A 17617-nucleotide genomic window follows, 5' to 3' on the forward strand; every position below is an offset into this window, starting at 1 on the left:
ATTTCTCCAAAGAAGACATACAGATGGCTAACAAACACATGAAAAGATGATCAACATCACTCATTATTAGAGAAATGCAAATCAAAACCAGAATGAGGTACCATTTCCTGCCAGTCAGAATGGCTGCTATCCAAAAGTCTACAAGCAATAAATGCTGGAGAGGGTGTGGAGAAAAGGGAACTCTCTTACACTGTTGGTGGGAATGCAAACTAGTACAGCCACTATGGAGAACAGTGTGGAGATTCCTTTAAAAATTGCAAATAGAACTGCCTTATGACCCAGCAATCCTACTGCTGGGCATACACACCAAGGAAACCAGAATTGAAAGAGACACCTGTACCCCAATATTCATCATAGCACTGTTTATAATAGCCAGGACATGGAAGCAACCTAGATGTCCATCAGCAGACGAATGGATAAGAAAGCTGTGGTACATATACACAATGGAGTATTACTCAGCCATCAAAAAGAATACATTTGAATCAGTTTTAATGAGGTGGATGAAACTGGAGCCGATTAAACAGAGTGAAGTAAGCCCGAAAGAAAAACACCAATACAGTATACTAACGCATATACATGGAATTTAGAAAGATGGTAAGATAATGCTGTATGCGAGACAGCAAAAGAGACACAGATGTATAGAACAGTCTTTTGGACTCTGTGGGAGAGGGCGAGGGTGGGATGATTTGGGAGAATGGCATTGAAACATGTATAATGTCATATATGAAATGAATCGCCAGTCCAGGTTTGATGCAGGATACAGGATGCTGGGGGCTGGTGCACTGGGATGACCCAGAGGGATGGTACAGGGAGGGAAGTGGGAGGGGCATTCAGGATAGGAAACACGTGTACACCTATGGCAGATTCATGTTGATTTACGGCAAAACCAATACAATATTGTAAAGTAATTAGTCTCCAATTAAAATAAATAAATTTATATTTAAGAAATAAAATACAGAATGCTATCCATCTTACATATTTGCCTCTGAAGTACGAGAATAGAGACATTGGCCTGGAAGAGTGTAAAAACAGATGTATGTGGTGATCATATAACAAGTAGAGAATTAGAGTTCTGTTTGAAGAGAAAAGCTGAAAACTGGTAAGTAATTTCTTGGTAAGAATGAGAAAAAAAAAATGGGAAAGGCTGTGGCAACATAGCAGAGCCCTAGAAGAGGAAACTGAGTTTCATTAACTTTTCCATGTATTATTCCAAAAAATAATCCCCTGCTCTACTTCTTCTGTCTTGACTTTTAATGCTGTTTGTGACTGAAAGAAGAACTAGAACACATTTGAGGTTGTAACAGGTAAATAGGATGGTCAATATCCTTGATACTTTATCAAAAATTCTAGGAATCAGTGCACCCTGAGAGGCTAAAGTTAGTATGACTAACCTAGGTTATAGAAGAGGAAGAACATTGGTGAGTAATTTGCGGATAGTATATACATCACTGTCATTGGATTCCTAGGACATTGTCCTTTCTTTATACTTCTGGTACATATATGATTATGCCAGATCTACTAAAGCTGATTTAATATATACCTTGTTACACTGCCCATGGGAGAAAAAAATATATAGACACAGAGAAGTACTTGAGACTGAAAATAGGAGTGGATGTTGAAATTTTCAATTAAGTCAAAAGGTATTTAGTGAGCAACATGTTTTGCCTCACTCAGTAATAAGTCTTGGAGCCAGATCTAAAGGACTCAAATAAGGTTCTTTAATATTAGAAGCCTGACATACAGCTGGAGACTAAGATTCTACCAAACTGAATTTGTATCTGCTTGCCTGACATGCAGCAAAGCCAATCTACTAACACTGAGTTGTGATGAAGAAAAGTACAGTGTTTATTGCAGGGGTGCCAAGCAAGGAAAATGAGCAGCTCATTGTCAAAAGCCTCAAATTCCCTGATGTCTTTTAAGCAAGCATTTTAAAAGACAGTGTTAGGGAAGAGGCTCATGTGATGTGTGATCAGTTCATAGACTATTTTCTGATTAGGTGAGGTAGTAGGGTGGTGGTGGTGTTTCAGGAATTAACATCATCAATCTTTTGACTCCAGTCCAGGGTCCACATGTTTGAGGTCAGCAGTTTCCACTTGATTGGGGATGGGGGAGGAGGACAGGGCAGGGGTCTGGCTTTTGTTAAAACAACTAAAGAATTTGTGTCATATATTGGTATCTGCTTTCATCAAGGAAAATTATGTTCTTATGATGCTATCCCATAGTTTGACGTATTTCTTGTTATTCTTACCTCCTTCCTTGTTTGACTGCACCTTCTTCATTCCCATTTTACCCCTTTTTGAATGATTAACTGTTTGAGCCTGTCCTTTGGAACTTGGGGAGACCTAGGAGACTAAATTTTATTTCACAAACAAGAGGTGGACACAAAAGGGCTTGTACCTGGGATATCCCATAGGGTCCTGCTTGGTTTCAATTCCCCCTTTTCTTTTATACACATCAATCTTGAGGGGAATGAGTGGTGGGGGACAAAAAAGGGAATAAAGATTTGGACAGAGGTTAATCATAAATTTAGCAGGGGAACTCAGTTCTTGGGGGACTTAGTTTCAAAGATAAAGAAACGAACAGCAACCTGAAAGAGTAATGTGGATTCTGATGTGGTGCCAGTGTATTTGTGCTGAAGGTTTAGTATCACTTTTTAGCCACATAAAGACATTAGTGCTTTCCCTTATTAATGAGTCCATTTTAATTATCTACTGCTGATCAGCCTGTCTAGATTTCGAAGAGGAGAATAACCAAGAAAATAACTGACAATGTTTTGAAATCTCCTATCTCAGAACCTGAAGAATAGCTGATACTCATGCTGGTCAGAAGATCTCCTCATCCATGTCCACAGTTAGAAAGTAGAAAAATTCTTACAACTCACTTTACAATTTCCTGGAAAAGAATTTGTTAACCACCTTAATGATCACTAGTTGACACATTATCATTGCTCAAAATTACACTAATGATTAGGTAATAACATTGAATTTGAGATCTTAAAGGGATTAAAAGGAGAAAAATTACAAATATATATATATATATGCATACATACATACATACATACATTCTTTGTGGTAAAAAAAGCCAAGACTTACAGTCAATGGTACATCACTAATATCAATTTTTTTAACTATGATATAATAATTTCTGTCTATGGGTAATTGATATCATTGAGATGTTGAGATGATTTATGCAAAAATGTTAAAATAATAACTAACACATTAATATACATTTCCTAACTCTTCCTTTTCAGAGATGCATCAAAATTGAAGAGAGTAACCTATCCACTATTGTCCACTATGCATGGTTACAACTGTACTAGACTGACTCCAGAATCACTCATATTGAATGGGGTACCTGGGCTAGAAGGTACACATATCTGATCTCCCTCTCATTTTGCTCCATGTACCTTGTGACTGTACTGGGGAATTGTGGGCTCAAGAGAAGACTCTACACATGGATATCACCAGATGGTCAACACTGAAATCAGATTGATTATATTCTATGCAGCCAGAGATGGAGAAGCTCTATACAGTCAACAAAAACAAAACCAGGAGCTGACTGTGGCTCAGATCATGAACTCCTTATTGCCAAATTCAGACTCAAATTGAAGAAAGTAGGGAAAACTACTAGACCATTCAGGTATGAGCTAAATCAAATCCCTTATGATTATACAGTGAAAGTGAGAAATAGATTTAAGGGCCTAGATCTGATAGATAGAGTGCCTGATAAACCATGGAATGAGGTTCGTGACATTGTACAGGAGACAGGGATCAAGACCATCCCCATGGAAAAGAAATGCAAACAAGCAAAATGGCTGTCTGGGGAGGCCTTACAAATAGCTGTGAAAAGAAGAGAAGCGAAAAGCAAAGGAGAAAAGGAAAGATATAAGCATCTGAATGCAGAGTTCCAAAGAATAGCAAGAAGAGATAAGAAAGACTTCTTAAGCAATCAATGCAAAGAAATAGAGAAAAAGAACAGAATGGGAAAGACTAGTGATCTCTTCAAGAAAATTAGAGATATCAAGGAAACATTTCATGGAAAGATGGGGCTCGATAAAGGACAGAAATGGTATGGACCTAACAGACGCAGAAGATATTAAGAAGAGGTGGCAAAAATACACAGAAGAACTGTACAAAAAAAGATCTCAGATATGCTGTACCCTTATGGCAGAAAGTGAAGAGGAACTAAAGAGCCTCTTGATGAAAGTGAAAGTGGAGAGTGAAAAGTTGGCCTAAAGCTCAACATTCAGAAAACGAAGATCATGGCATCCGGTCCCATCACTTCATGGGAAATAGATGGGGAAACAGTGGAAACTGTGTCAGACTTTATTTTTTGGGCTCCAAAATCACTGCAGATGGTGATTGTAGCCACGAAATTAAAAGACGCTTACTCCTTGGAAGGAAAGTTATGACCAATCTAGACAGTATATTCAAAAGCAGAGACATTACTTTGCCAACTAACATCCGTCTAGTCAAAGCTATGGTTTTTCCTGTGGTCATGTATGGATGTGAGAGTTGGACTGTGAAGAAGGCTGAGCGCCGAAGAGTTGATGTTTTTGAACTGTGGTGTTGGAGAAGACTCTTGAGAGTCCCTTGGACTGCAAGGAGATCCAATCAGTCCATTCTGAAGGAGATCAGCCCTGGGATTTCTTTGGAAGGACTGATGCTGAAGCTGAAACTCCAGTACTTTGGCCACGTCATGAGAAGAGTTGACTCATTGGAAAAGACTCTGATGCTGGGAGGGATTGGAGACAGGAGGAGAAGGGGACGACAGAGGATGAGATGGTTGGATGGCATCACTGACTCGATGGACATGAGTCTGAGTGAACCCCAGGAGTTGGTGATGGACAGGGAGGCCTGGCGTGCTATGATTCATGGGGTCGCAGAGTCAGACACGACTGAGCGACTGAACTGAACTGAACTAACTCATTTATCTTGAGGAGTCCCTACACTGGCCTATGTAGTATTTCTTAGCCTTACTGTCCTTCACAGACATTGTTCAGTGTACAAAGTATTGTACCCAAAATGCTTTGCATTTCCAATTTGATCTCAAAGAGCTTAGCTTCAGTGCTTACCTGGTGCAGATGCTTTTTCTCCACACCTTCAAAGGGATGAAATCTGGAGTGCTCATGCTCATGGCCCTGGACCGCTATGTGGCCATCTGCTACCCTCTATGCTTTGCTACTATGCTCACCAATTCTGTCATTGCCAAGGTGGGTTTCTCACCTTCCTTTGAGGCATGATACTTGTCATTCCTTTTACAGTACTCACCAAAAGACTGCTCTATTGCAAAGGCAATATGATTTTCCATACCTACTTTGACCACGTGTCTTTGGCCAAGTTGCCTTGTGGAAATATCAAGGTCAATGCCATCTATGGTCTAATGGTTGCCCTCCTGACTGGGGGCTTTGACATCTGTGCATCACAGTCGCCTACAGCATGATCCTCGAGGCAGTGGTCAGCCTGTCCTCAGCATAGGCTCAGCAGAACTTCAGTACCTGCACTGCCCACATCTGTGCCATCATAATTACCTATGTCCCAGCCTTCTTCACCTTTTGTACCCACTGATTTGGGAGTCATACAATCTCTTACAGCATTCACACATTTGTGGCTAACATATACTTGTTTATGCCACCTACTCTGAATTTTATTATCTATGGAATAAAGACTAAGCAAATACAGGAAGGAATGATCAAACCTTTTTTAGCAAAAGAGCACTGAAGAAAGAAAAAAGTAAATCCCAACAAAGTGAGAGCAAAACATCTTCATAGATGAAGACATTTGTACCAGGCTGTGTATACATGATTTGACAGCATCTATTCATTTTTCAATCCATGAATGTTAACAGATCATTCTTATACTTCTCTAGGACCTTATATAGAAAACTTAGAACCTTTCCTTTTAAAAAGACCCACAAATCAATTTAATTAAATCTAATAACACTATCGCTAGCCTTTCCATTAGTCCTAGTACTGAATTTGATGTTATTTGAAAGTAGTATATAGGAGTTTTGTTCCTAAGCAAAAACTTCTCCACTAGTAGATAAAACTGAGAAAAGGCACCATGCCAGTTAATCAAAAATACTGATAATGTATAGTGAAACCACTGCTTCTTGAACTGTAGATTTTCATTAAACTAGAAAATGTATTATTTATTAAGGAATAAAGTTCAATGCTGCCCATTGATTTATTCATACATACCATGCTGCTGCTGCTGCTAAGTCGCTTCAGTTGTGTCCGACTCTGTGTGACCCCAGAGATGGCAGCCCACCAGGCTTTGCCGTCCCTGGGATTCTCCAGGCAAGAACATTGGAGTGGGTTGCCATTTCCTTCTCCAGTGCATGAAAGTGAAAAGTGAAAGTGAAGTTGCTCAGTCATGTCTGACTCCTAGCAACCCCATGGACTGCAGCCCACCAGGCTTCTCTGTCCAGGGGATTTGCCAGGCAAGAGTACTGGAGTGGGTTGCCATTGCCTTCTCCCATACATACCATAAATATCTTTAAATACCTTGTGTCTTATGAATTTTTAGTACAAAGACTAATAAAAACAAAGCATTGCTACATATATATACACACATGAAGCTATCACTAGAGTCAAGTTAATTAACAAATCATAACTTTCAAATTCCCTGTACTTAGTGATCCATGCATTGTCCAAACATGGCACCACTGACATCCTTTCTGTCACTATAGATTAGCTGTATAAAATTCTTAAATGTTATATAAGTGAAATATTACTGAATGCAATCTTTTTAGTCTGGTCATTTTCACTCCCAGTCACTTTGAGTTTCATCAAGTTATTGTTTGGGTTAATTATGCAAATATTTTTCCTGCTGAGTTGTATTCTATTTCATGGATACATGAAAATTTGCTTATCCATTTATCTATTGTTGGACATTTGGTTTGCTTCCAGTTTATTTACAATATATTCCAGTATATTACAAAAAAGGTTTTATGAACATTCATATGCAAGTCTTTGGTCAAGGATGTATTTTCATTTCTCTTGAATAAATACTTAACAGTAGAATAGCAGGTATACATGAAACTTAAAAATTAAAAAACTGTTAAAATTATTTCACAATAGTTCTCTGTTACATTCCCACAAGTAATATACAAAAGTTCTACTTGTTCCACATCCTCACAAACATTTAGTATGGCCAGCTTTATTATTATTATTTTTTAGTCATTTTAGTAAGAGTTTGTTGGTATTTTACTGGCTTTTTATTTTAGCATTTATCTAAAGATGTTGAGCATCTTTGCCTCTGCTTGTCATCTGTACATCTGTGCTTTTGAAATATCTGTTTAAGTATTTTGTTACTTTTAAATTGGGCTATTTGCCTCCTTATTATTAACTTGCAGAGTTCTTTTTATATTCTGAATGCAAACCAGGATAGGTTTTGCAAATGCTTTGTCTTGATCTAAGTCTTGCCTTTCTTTTGGAAACAACAATATTTGAAGAACAATTTATTTTTATTTGAATGGGCCAGATTTAACAGTTCACTATCTTGTTTTTATAGAATAATTTCAAGTTCTTTACCAAACTCAATGTCTCTAACTTTTCCCTATGATTTCTTTTAGACATTTTATAGCATATTTCACATTTATTTTTGTGATACTTGGCATAATTTTTTAAATAATGAAAGATAAGGATGACAGTTTGCATTTTTATTTCTTTGTTTTGCTGGTTTGTGTGTATGACTATCTAATTATTCTAGCATTATAAGTTGAAGGGACTTATGCCTTTGGCATAGCTTTAGCAAAACATCAGCACATTTGTTGAATGAAACTAAGAAAAGAAGAAACCAAAGGAAGAAAGGACAGAAAAAAGGAAGAAAGTAAGGAAGGGAACAGGAACAAAGACAGAAGCCAAAAGGAAAATTTTAGAAGTGACGGATATGCTTATTGCATTATTGTTGTGATAGTTCCATGTGTATATATTTATCCCCAAACTCATTAAGTCATAGAAATTAAGTATGCACAGCATTTTTTATGTCAATCATGCTTCAATTTAGAGGTTAAAAAAAGATAACTAATTAAAAAGATAACAGATGAGCTTATAAATGATACTTACTGACCGGTTTGAGCATGTTTTCTCGTTTCTTTTGAAAGCCATTTCATTGGTATACAATAATTAGAGTAGTGCTCAGTTGACAATCTACATTCTTTGGATGATGTGGGAGAATGGCATTGAAACATGTATACTATCATGTAAGAAACGAATCACCAGTCCAGGTTCAATACAGGATACAGGATGCTTGGGGCTGGTGCACAGGGATGATACAGAGAGATGATATGGGGTGGAAGATGGGACGGGGGTTCAGGATTGGGAACTCATGTACACCCATGGTGGATTCATGTCAATGTATGGCAAAACCAATACAGCATTGTAAAGTAAAATAAAGTAAAAATAAAAATTAAAAAATAAACTTTATAATAAATCTTAAAAAGAAAAAAGGTATAAAACATAAAGTCAATGTTAAGAAATTAATTCATGTCAAATAAACAGGAAAATAATTTTTTGAGCAGGGACTTTAGCATCAAGTACAGAATTTGTTGAATAGTAGGGGGAAAAATCACTATAAATACATCATTGTTCTGTTCAGTGGAATAATTCTTACAACATCAGTTCAGTTCAGTTCAGTCGCTCAGTCGTGTCCGACTCTTTGCAACCCCGTGAATCACAGCATGCCAGGCCTCCCTGTTCATCACCAACTCCTGGAGTTCACTCAAACTCACGTCCCTTGAGTCGGTGATGCCATCCAGCCATCTCATCCTCTGTTGTCCCCTTCTCCTTCTGCCCCCGCAATCCCTCCCAGCATCAGAGTCTTTTCCAATGAGTCAACTCTTCCCATTACGTGGCCAAAGTACTGGAGTTTCAGCTTCAGCACCATTCCCTCCAAAGAAATCCCAGGGCTGATCTCCTTCAGAATGGACTGGTTGGATCTCCTTGCAGTCCAAGGGACTCTCAAGAGTCTTCTCCAACACCACAGTTCAAAAGCATCAACTCTTCGGCGCTCAGCCTTCTTCACAGTCCAACTCTCACATCCATACATGACCACTGGAAAAACCATAGCCTTGACTAGATGGACCTCTGTTGGCAAAGTAATGTCTCTGCTTTTGAATATGCTACCTAGGTTGGTCATAAATTTCCTTCTAAGGAGTAAGGGTCTTTTAATTTCATGGCTGCAATCACCATCTGCAGTGATTTTGGAGCCCCCAAAAATAAAGTCTGACACTGTTTTCACTGTTTCCCCATCTATTTCCCATGAAGTGATGGGACCAGATGCCATGTATATTGTCACCCTGCTTATGTAACTTATATGCAGAGTACATCATGAGAAACACTGGGCTGGAAGAAGCACAAGCTGCAATCAAGATTGCCGGGAGAAATATCAAGAACCTCAGATATGCAGATGACATCACCCTTATGGAAGAAAGTGAAGAGGAACTAAAAAGCCTCTTGATGAAAGTGAAAGAGGAGAGTGAAAAAGTTGTCTTAAAGCTCAACATTCAGAAAATGAAGATCATGGCATCTGGTCCCATCACTTCATGGGAAATAGATGGGGCAAGAGTATAGAACTTCATTTTTGGGGGCTCCAAAATCACTAAAGATGGTTACTGCAACCATGAAATTAAAAGACACTTACTCCTCGGAAGGAAAGTTATGACCAACCTAGATGGCATATTCAAAAGCAGAGACATTACTTTGCCAACAAAGGTCCGTCTGAGCAAGACTATGATTTTTCCAGTAGTCATGTATGGATGTGAGAGTTGGACTATGAAGAAAGCTGAGTGCTGAAGAATTGATGCTTTTGAACTGTGGTGTTGGAGACTCTTGAGAGTCCCTTGGACTGCAAGGAGATCCAACCAGTCCATTCTAAAGATTAGTTCTGGGTATTCTTTGGAAGGGATGATGCTAAAGCTGAAACTCCAGTACTTTGGCCACCTCATGGGAAGAGTTGACTCATTGGAAAAGACTCTGATGCTGGGAGGGATTGGGGGCAGAAGGAGAAGGGGACAACAGAGGATGAGATGGCTGAATGGTATCACCAACTCAAGGGACGTGAGTTTGAGTGAACTCCAGGAGTTGGTGATGAACAGGGAGGCCTGGTGTGCTGTGATTCACGGGGTCGCAAAGAGTCAGACATGACTGAGTGACTGAACTGGACTGATGTACAGTATCATGTCCACTGCAAACAGTGAGAGCTTTACTTCTTCTTTTCCAATCTGGATTCTTTTTATTCATTTTTCTTCTCTGATTGCTGTAGCTAGGAATTACAGAACTATGATGAATAACTGATGAAAGCAGAAATCCTTGTCTTGTTCCTGGTCTTAGGGGGAATGCCTTCAGTTTTTATCACTGAGAATAATGTTTTCTGTGGGCTTATGTGAAGAGCTGACTCATTTGAAAAGACCCTGATGCTGGGAAAGATTGAAGGTGGGAGGAGGAAGGGATGACTGAAGATAAGATGGTTGGATGGCATCACCAATTCAATGGACATGAGTTTGAGTAAGCTCCAGGAGTTGGTGATGGACAGGGAAGCCTGGTGTGCAGCAGTCCATGGGGTTGCAAAGAGTCAAACATGACTGTGTCACTGAACTGAACTGGAGACTTATCATATATGGCCTTTACTATGGCCTTTACTATGTTGAAACAGTGGAGAAGGAAATGGCAACACTCCAGCGTTCTTGCCTGGAGAATCCCAGGGACGGGGGAGCCTGGTGGGCTGCCATCTATGGGGTCGCACAGAGTCGGACACGACTGAAGCGACTTAGCAGCAGCAGTATGTTGAAATAGGTTTCTTCTATGCCCATTTTTTGAAGAGTTTTTATCACAAATGGGTGCTGAATTTTGTCTAAGGCTTTTTTTGCATCTATTGAGATTATCATATGTTTTTTATCTTTCAAATCATTAATATGTTGTATCTCATTGATTGATTTGCACATACTGAGGAATCCTTGCATCTGTGGAATAAACCCAACTTGATCATGGTGTATGAGCTTTTTGATGTGTCGCTGAATTCTGTTTGCTAAAATTCTGTTGAGGATTTTTGCATCTATATTGATCAGTGAAAATTGTTCAGTTTTCTTTTTCTGTGTTGCCTTTGTCTGCTTTTGGTATCAGGGTGATGGTGGCCTCATAGAATGAGTTTGGAAGTGTTCCTTCCTCTGCAATTTTTGGAAAAAATTTTAGACTGATAGGCATTAACTCTTCTCTAAATGTTTGATAGAATTCTCCTGTGAAGCCATCTTGTCCTGGGCTTTGTTTCTTGGGAGATTTTTGATCACAGTTTCAATTTCAGTTATTTTAGTTATGTTGTTCATAATTTCTATTTCTTCCTGGTTCAGTCTTGGAAGATTGAACTTTTCTAAGAACCTTTCCATTTCTTCCAGGTTATCCATTTTATTGCCTTGTAGTTGTTCACAATGGTCTCTTGTAATTCTTTGTATTTCTGCATTGTCTGTTGTAACCTCTCCTTTTTCAACTTTAATTTTGTTGATTCTTCTCTCTTTTTTTCTTGATGAGTTTGGCTAAGGTTTGTCCATTTTGTTTATCTTCTGAAAGAACTAGCTTTTAATTTTATTAATCTTTACTATTGCTTCTTTCACTCCTTTTCATTTGTATCTGCTCAGATCTTTATGATTTCTTTCCTTCTACTAATTTTGGGGTTTTTTGTTCTTCTTTCTTCAGTTGTTTTCGGTGTAAAGTTAGGTTGTCTATTCAATGTTTTTCTTGTTTCTTGAGGTAGGATTGTATTTCTATAAACTTTGCTCTTAGAACTGCTTTTGCTACATTCCATAGGTTTTGAGTTGTCATGTTTTCATTGTCATTTGTTTTTAGAAATTTTTTTATTTCCCTTTTGATTTCTTCAGTAACCTGTTGGTTATTTTAAAATGTATTGTTAATCTCCATGTGTTTGTGTTTCTTACAGTTTTTTTCTTGTAATTGAAACCTAGTCTCATAACATTGTGATCAGAGAAGATGCTTGATACAATTTCAATTTTCTTAAATTTACTGATGCTTGATTTTTGACCCAAGAAGTAGTCCATTGTGGAGAATGTTCTATGTGCACTTGAGAAGAAGGTGTATTCTTCTGTATTTGGATGGAAAGTCCTGAAGATATCAACGAAAGCCATCTCATCTAATGTATCATTTAAGACTTATGTTTCCTTATTAACTTTCTGTTTTGATGATCTGTACATTGGTGTGAGTGGGATGTTAAAGTCTCCTACTATTATGATGTTACTATCAATTTCTCTTTTTATGTCTGTTAGTGTTTTTCTTATGTATTGATGTGCTCCTATGTTGGGTGCATAAATATTTACAATTGTTGTGTCTTCCTTTTGGACTGATCCCTTGATCATTCTGTAGTGTCCTTCCTTATTTCTTATAATCTTCTTTATTTTAAGATCTATTTTGTCTGATATGAGGATTGCTACTCTAGCTTTCTTTTGCTTCCCATTTGCATGGAATATATATTTTCTATCCTTTCACTTTCAGTCTATCTGTGTCTTGAAGTCTAAAGTGAGTTTTTTGTAGAGAGCATATATATGGGTCTTGTTTTTGTATCCATTCAGCAAGTCTGTGTCTTTTGGTTGGAGCATTTAATCCATTTAGATTAAAAGTAATTATTGATATATAAGTTCCTATTGCCATTTTCTTAATTGTTTGGGGTTGATTTTGTAGATAGTATTTTGTGTCGTATTTCTTGTCTATAGAAGTCCCTTTAAGATTTGTTGTAAAGTTGGTTTGGTGGTACTGAATTCTCTTGACATTTGCTTGTCTGAAAAGCTTTTTATTTCTCCATCATTTTGAATGAGATCCTTGCCTGGTACAGTAATCTTGGTTGTGGATTTTTCCCTTTCAGTACTTATATATATAAATATATCCTGCCATTTCCCTTCCAGTCTGCTGAGTTTCTGCTGAAAGATCAGCTGTTAAACATATGAGGTTTCCCTTGTATGTAACTTGTTGCTTCTCCCTTGCTGTTTTTAATATTCTTTCTTTGTGTTTAGCCTTTGTTAGTTTGATTAGTATGTATCTTGGAGTGTTTCTCCTTGGGTTTATCCTGTATTGGACACTTTGTGCCTCTTGGACTTCATTGACTATTTCTTTTTCCATGTTGGGGATATTTTCAACTATAATCTCTTTAAAAAATTTCTCATACCCTTTCTTTTTCTATTCTTCTTCTGGGACCTCTATAATTCAAATGTTGGTGTGTTTGATAGTGTCCCAGAGGTCTCTGAGACTATCCTAAGTTCTTTTCATTCTTCTTACTTTATTCTGCTCTTCAGAAGTTATTTCCAGCATTTTATCTTCCAGTTCACTGATTCGTTCTTCTGCTTCAGATATTCTGCTACTGATTCCTTCTAGAGTATTTTTAATTTCAGTAACTGTTTGTCTCTGTAGGTTTACTCTTAATTCTTCCAGGTCTTTCTTATTTGATCCTTGTATTTTCTCCCTTTTGCTTTCAAGGTTTTTGATCAATTTTACTATCATGATTCTGAATTCTTTTTCAGGTAGTTTGCCTATTTCCCCTTTATTTATTTGGACTTCTGTGTTTCTTCCTTCATTTGTGTAGTATTTCTCTACCTTTTCATTATTATTATTTTTTAACTTATTGTGTTTGAGGTCTCCTTTTCCCAGGCTTCAAGGTCAAATTCTTTCTTCCTTTTGGTTTCTGCCCTCCTAAGAATAGTCCAGTGGTTTGTGTAAGCTTGCTATTGGGTGAGATTTGTGTTGAGTTTTTGTTTTTGTTTGCTTTTCCTCTGATGGGAAAGGCTGAGTGAGGTGCTAATCCTGTCTGCTGATGATTGGGTTTTTAGTTTTGCTTCCTTAGTTGTTTAGATGAGGCGTCCTGCACAAGGTGCTACTGGTGGTTGGGTGATGCAGGGTCTAGTATTCAAGTGGTTTCCTTTGTGTGAGTTCTCACGATTTGACACTCCCCAGGGTTAGTTCTTTGGTAGTCTAGGGTCTTGGAGTCCATGCTCCTAGTCCAAAGGCTCAGGGCTTGATCTCTGGTCAGGAATGAATACTCCACAAGGGTTTTGTTATGGCGTTCAGTTCAGTTCAGTCACTCAGTCGTGTCTGACTCTTTGCGACCCCATGAATGCAGCACGCCAAGCTTTCCTGTCCATCACCAACTCCCGGAGTTTACTCAGATTCACATCCATCGAGTCCGTGATGCCATCCAGCCATCTCATCCTCTGTCATCCCCTTCTCCTCCTGCCCCCAATCTCTCCCAGCCTCAGAGTCTTTTCCAATGAGTCAACTCTTCCCATGACGTGGCCAAAGTACTGGAGTTTCAGTTTTAGCATCATTCCTTCCAAGGAAATCCCAGGGCTGATCTCCTTCAGAATGGACTGGTTGGATCTCCTTGCAGTCCAAGGGACTCTCAAGAGTCTTCTCCAACACCACAGTTCAAAAGCATCAATTCTTTGGCACTCAGCCTTCTTCACAGTCCAACTCTCACATCCATACATGACAACTGGAAAAACCATAGCCTTGATCAGACGGACTTTTGTTGGCAAAGTAATGTCTCTGCCTTTCAATATGCTATCTAGGTTGGTCATAACTTTTCTTCCAAGGAATAAGCGTCTTTTAATTATGGCATTAAGTGAGATTAAAACAAATGGCAGTTACAAAATCAGGCAAGTAATAATTAGAATAATGGAATATCCACATATGCATATACACCCATAAGCAAAATCAAAACAGCCCAACAAAAATAAAGTACAATAGCTTGACCCAGCAAACAAAGGAAACCAACATTTATATCTACCAGTTAAGAACAAAACTAATTAAAGCACAAACTGAAAAACAAAACTAAAGAAAGATGGCAAGTGGGAAATAAAGCAATGAAAACAAAAGTAACAAATATGTTGAGATGAAAGGAAACAAAGAAAAGAAAGAAAGATCAGATATGCAAAGTTAAATAGAGGTAGATAAAGATTTGTATATATTAAAGATTAACTGCAAGGGAAAAGAACAGTAGGAAAAGCAAATAAAGAAATAAATGCAGAAAAAATAGTAATAAGTTTTAAAATTAAAATTAAAAATGAGAAAGTAAAAAAAGGGGAGTAAAAAAAGGAAAACTTCACAGATCTGCAAAAGCCCAATGTAGAGGCAGAGGTTTATAACAATAAAAAATGTGACTGAGCCAAAAAAAAAAAAAAAAAAGCTCAAAAGCTTAATTAGGTTTCATAGTGCCAATAAAATCAACAACTAAAAAGAGGTGGTGAGAGGGGGAAAAAAGAAAGAAAAAAAAAATCCCAAAGAATCTACAGAACAAGTCAAAACATAAGAATAATAAAATTTTTTCTTGAGTTACTTCTGTCAGAGTCCTTTCCCTCACTGGGAGTCAGTCCACCTTACCTCCCCAGGATGCCCTCCAACACTGGGCTGGTCTTGGGACCTGCTGTGGGGGCTGCTCAGATTCTAATCTAGCCCTATTCCTGTGTGTTCTTGCCTCCAATGTCCACAGCTATCAGAACTAGTGCATTTTCTTTTGTGGGCTCTCACAGCGTCCTTTTTATATATTCCATAGACACAGAGTCTGCCTCGTTGATTGTGTGAATTTAATCTGCAGCTTGTACAGCTGGTTGGAAGGTTTTGAGTCTTCTTCCTTATCCACACTGCCCCTGGCTTTTAACTGTGGTTTTATTTCCACCTCTGCATGTGGGTTGTCCACTGAGTTTGCTCCTGAGGCTACCATGGAGGACTTGGGTTTGCCCAAGTGAAGGCCAGGTGTGGAGGTGGTGCAGTTGGGGAGAGAGAGTCTATGGTGATGACTTCATCCCCTACACATGACTCAGCAGTATTCCCTTGCTTCCATGGCTTCCTGGCTTTCCTCCACAGGCATTTTCTACCACAGTCTCTTCCCTCACAGCCCTTCAATCTGTCTCTCTGCAGTCAACAGCAGCCCTCACCCTAAGATTGCTCCACAATCCCTAAAATCCAGCTCCCAGCTGCTGTGCCTTCTAGGGAACCTGCATCCCTGTCTGAAGTATGTGTGGCTGCAGCAAGGACTGTCTGATTCTCATTCTATTTAAGGTGCCACAGATCAGCTGTTTCACTCTCAGCCTGTTTCTCTTCTGACTCAGAGAATTGCCCCAGTGTGGTTATCGGACCCCTGCTTCCGTTCCCCCACCTGCTGAGGGCAGGTCCAGTCCTACTAACACTCCTGTTTTCCCCCCTAGTTCCTTCATCCTACTTTGGTTCTATATACACTTCTCCATTGGTCAGGTACTCCTGTCTGCTCTCAGCTGGTGTTCCGCATGCACTTCTGAGGATGAAGGTGTATTCCTAATGTATCATGGAGAGAGATATACTCCGTCTCCACCTATTCCTCCACCATCTTTGACAGTAGGTTATTTTGTTCTCTGCTATTCCTTCCCCCTAAACTATTTTTCCCTGTTCACTGACTTCTCAAATTTCCATTTCACATTTATTTACCCGTATCCACTCACATGTGGGAGGATTTCTAGCCTTTTTGCGCCAACCACTCTTTTGTCCTGATTGGGTAAATCTACTCATCCATGGTGTAATCTAGACTCTGGAAGCACCAGAGTCTTCTGGTGCTTTGTTGGTCATCTCAACAAAAAAGGACAAGGAGCTTAGACATCATGAGATGGCATGTTTGAAATCTGAATACCGACATGGAAGACTAAGGCTGCTACTTTCAGTCACAATGATGTTAGATCCCAAGGGGAAGGGAATGTTGGATCTCTGTGAGTTCAGAGTGTGTATAGTAAAGAAACTACTACTGCTCCAATCTCCTTGAAATTCCATGAATTAGCACAATTCTAGACGATTTGGCATGTGTACTCCAGAAGGCCTGGACTCGTGCTCACAGAATTCATGTTTACAAGCCACGGCATTAGCATTTTTATATTCATTATTATTCCAGGCTATATCATACATTCTAATTATATCATCTTCCTTCTGTTTTTGTAAATCAAAACCAACAGTTTTTAAGAGTTTAATGCTGCTAGGCCAAATTTAGGGATAGAGTCTGTGGAACTGGGTAGAGTGGACACTAATAATGAAGGTGGTAACCATAGACCTCACGGTACAAAAATACAGTCACAGAAGGATTAACTCTTTTTTTTCAGAAGAGGGACCTTCTAGACCCTAGGGATTAATGGTTCTGTGTGAGATGGATTGGGGGTTGGGACTAATTGCAGCACAAGAATAAATTTTCTCTATAGTTATGATGATTATATAAAGTCAGGTGGGGAGATATTGCTGTAATCTGATCCTGAAAGGATTATGCATATGAAGCATGGACATGGCTAAGGCAGGCGGTGCTGCTCAAGGCTGGGCTCTAGGAGCAAGGAATTGCCAGACATGAGGGACGTGAGTTCTGACAAATATTGACAAACAATGATCCCCTGAATAGGACTGGGGCTATAAGGAACAGAGGAGCATAAGGTATGTGTTGCTGGAATATTTTTGGTAGGAGTAGGGTAAAGTCTTCCACTTTGTTTTTTGTTAATCTCAGTTTTTCTTAAAAGCATAGACCAAAAAAGGTATTTTAAAATAAGACACGATCTTTTTCCTCCTGTCTAGAATTTTTAGTTAATTTCTACAGATGTTTCAATAGAAAGTTTGATTAAA

General features: G+C 38.7%; 1 pseudogene; it reads left to right on the plus strand.

Annotated features, from left to right (window-relative positions):
* LOC102191819 lies at positions 3297–5720 on the plus strand (annotated as a pseudogene).

Source organism: Capra hircus, chromosome 15, assembly GCF_001704415.2.
Source record: "Capra hircus breed San Clemente chromosome 15, ASM170441v1, whole genome shotgun sequence".
Lineage (NCBI taxonomy): Eukaryota > Metazoa > Chordata > Mammalia > Artiodactyla > Bovidae > Capra > Capra hircus.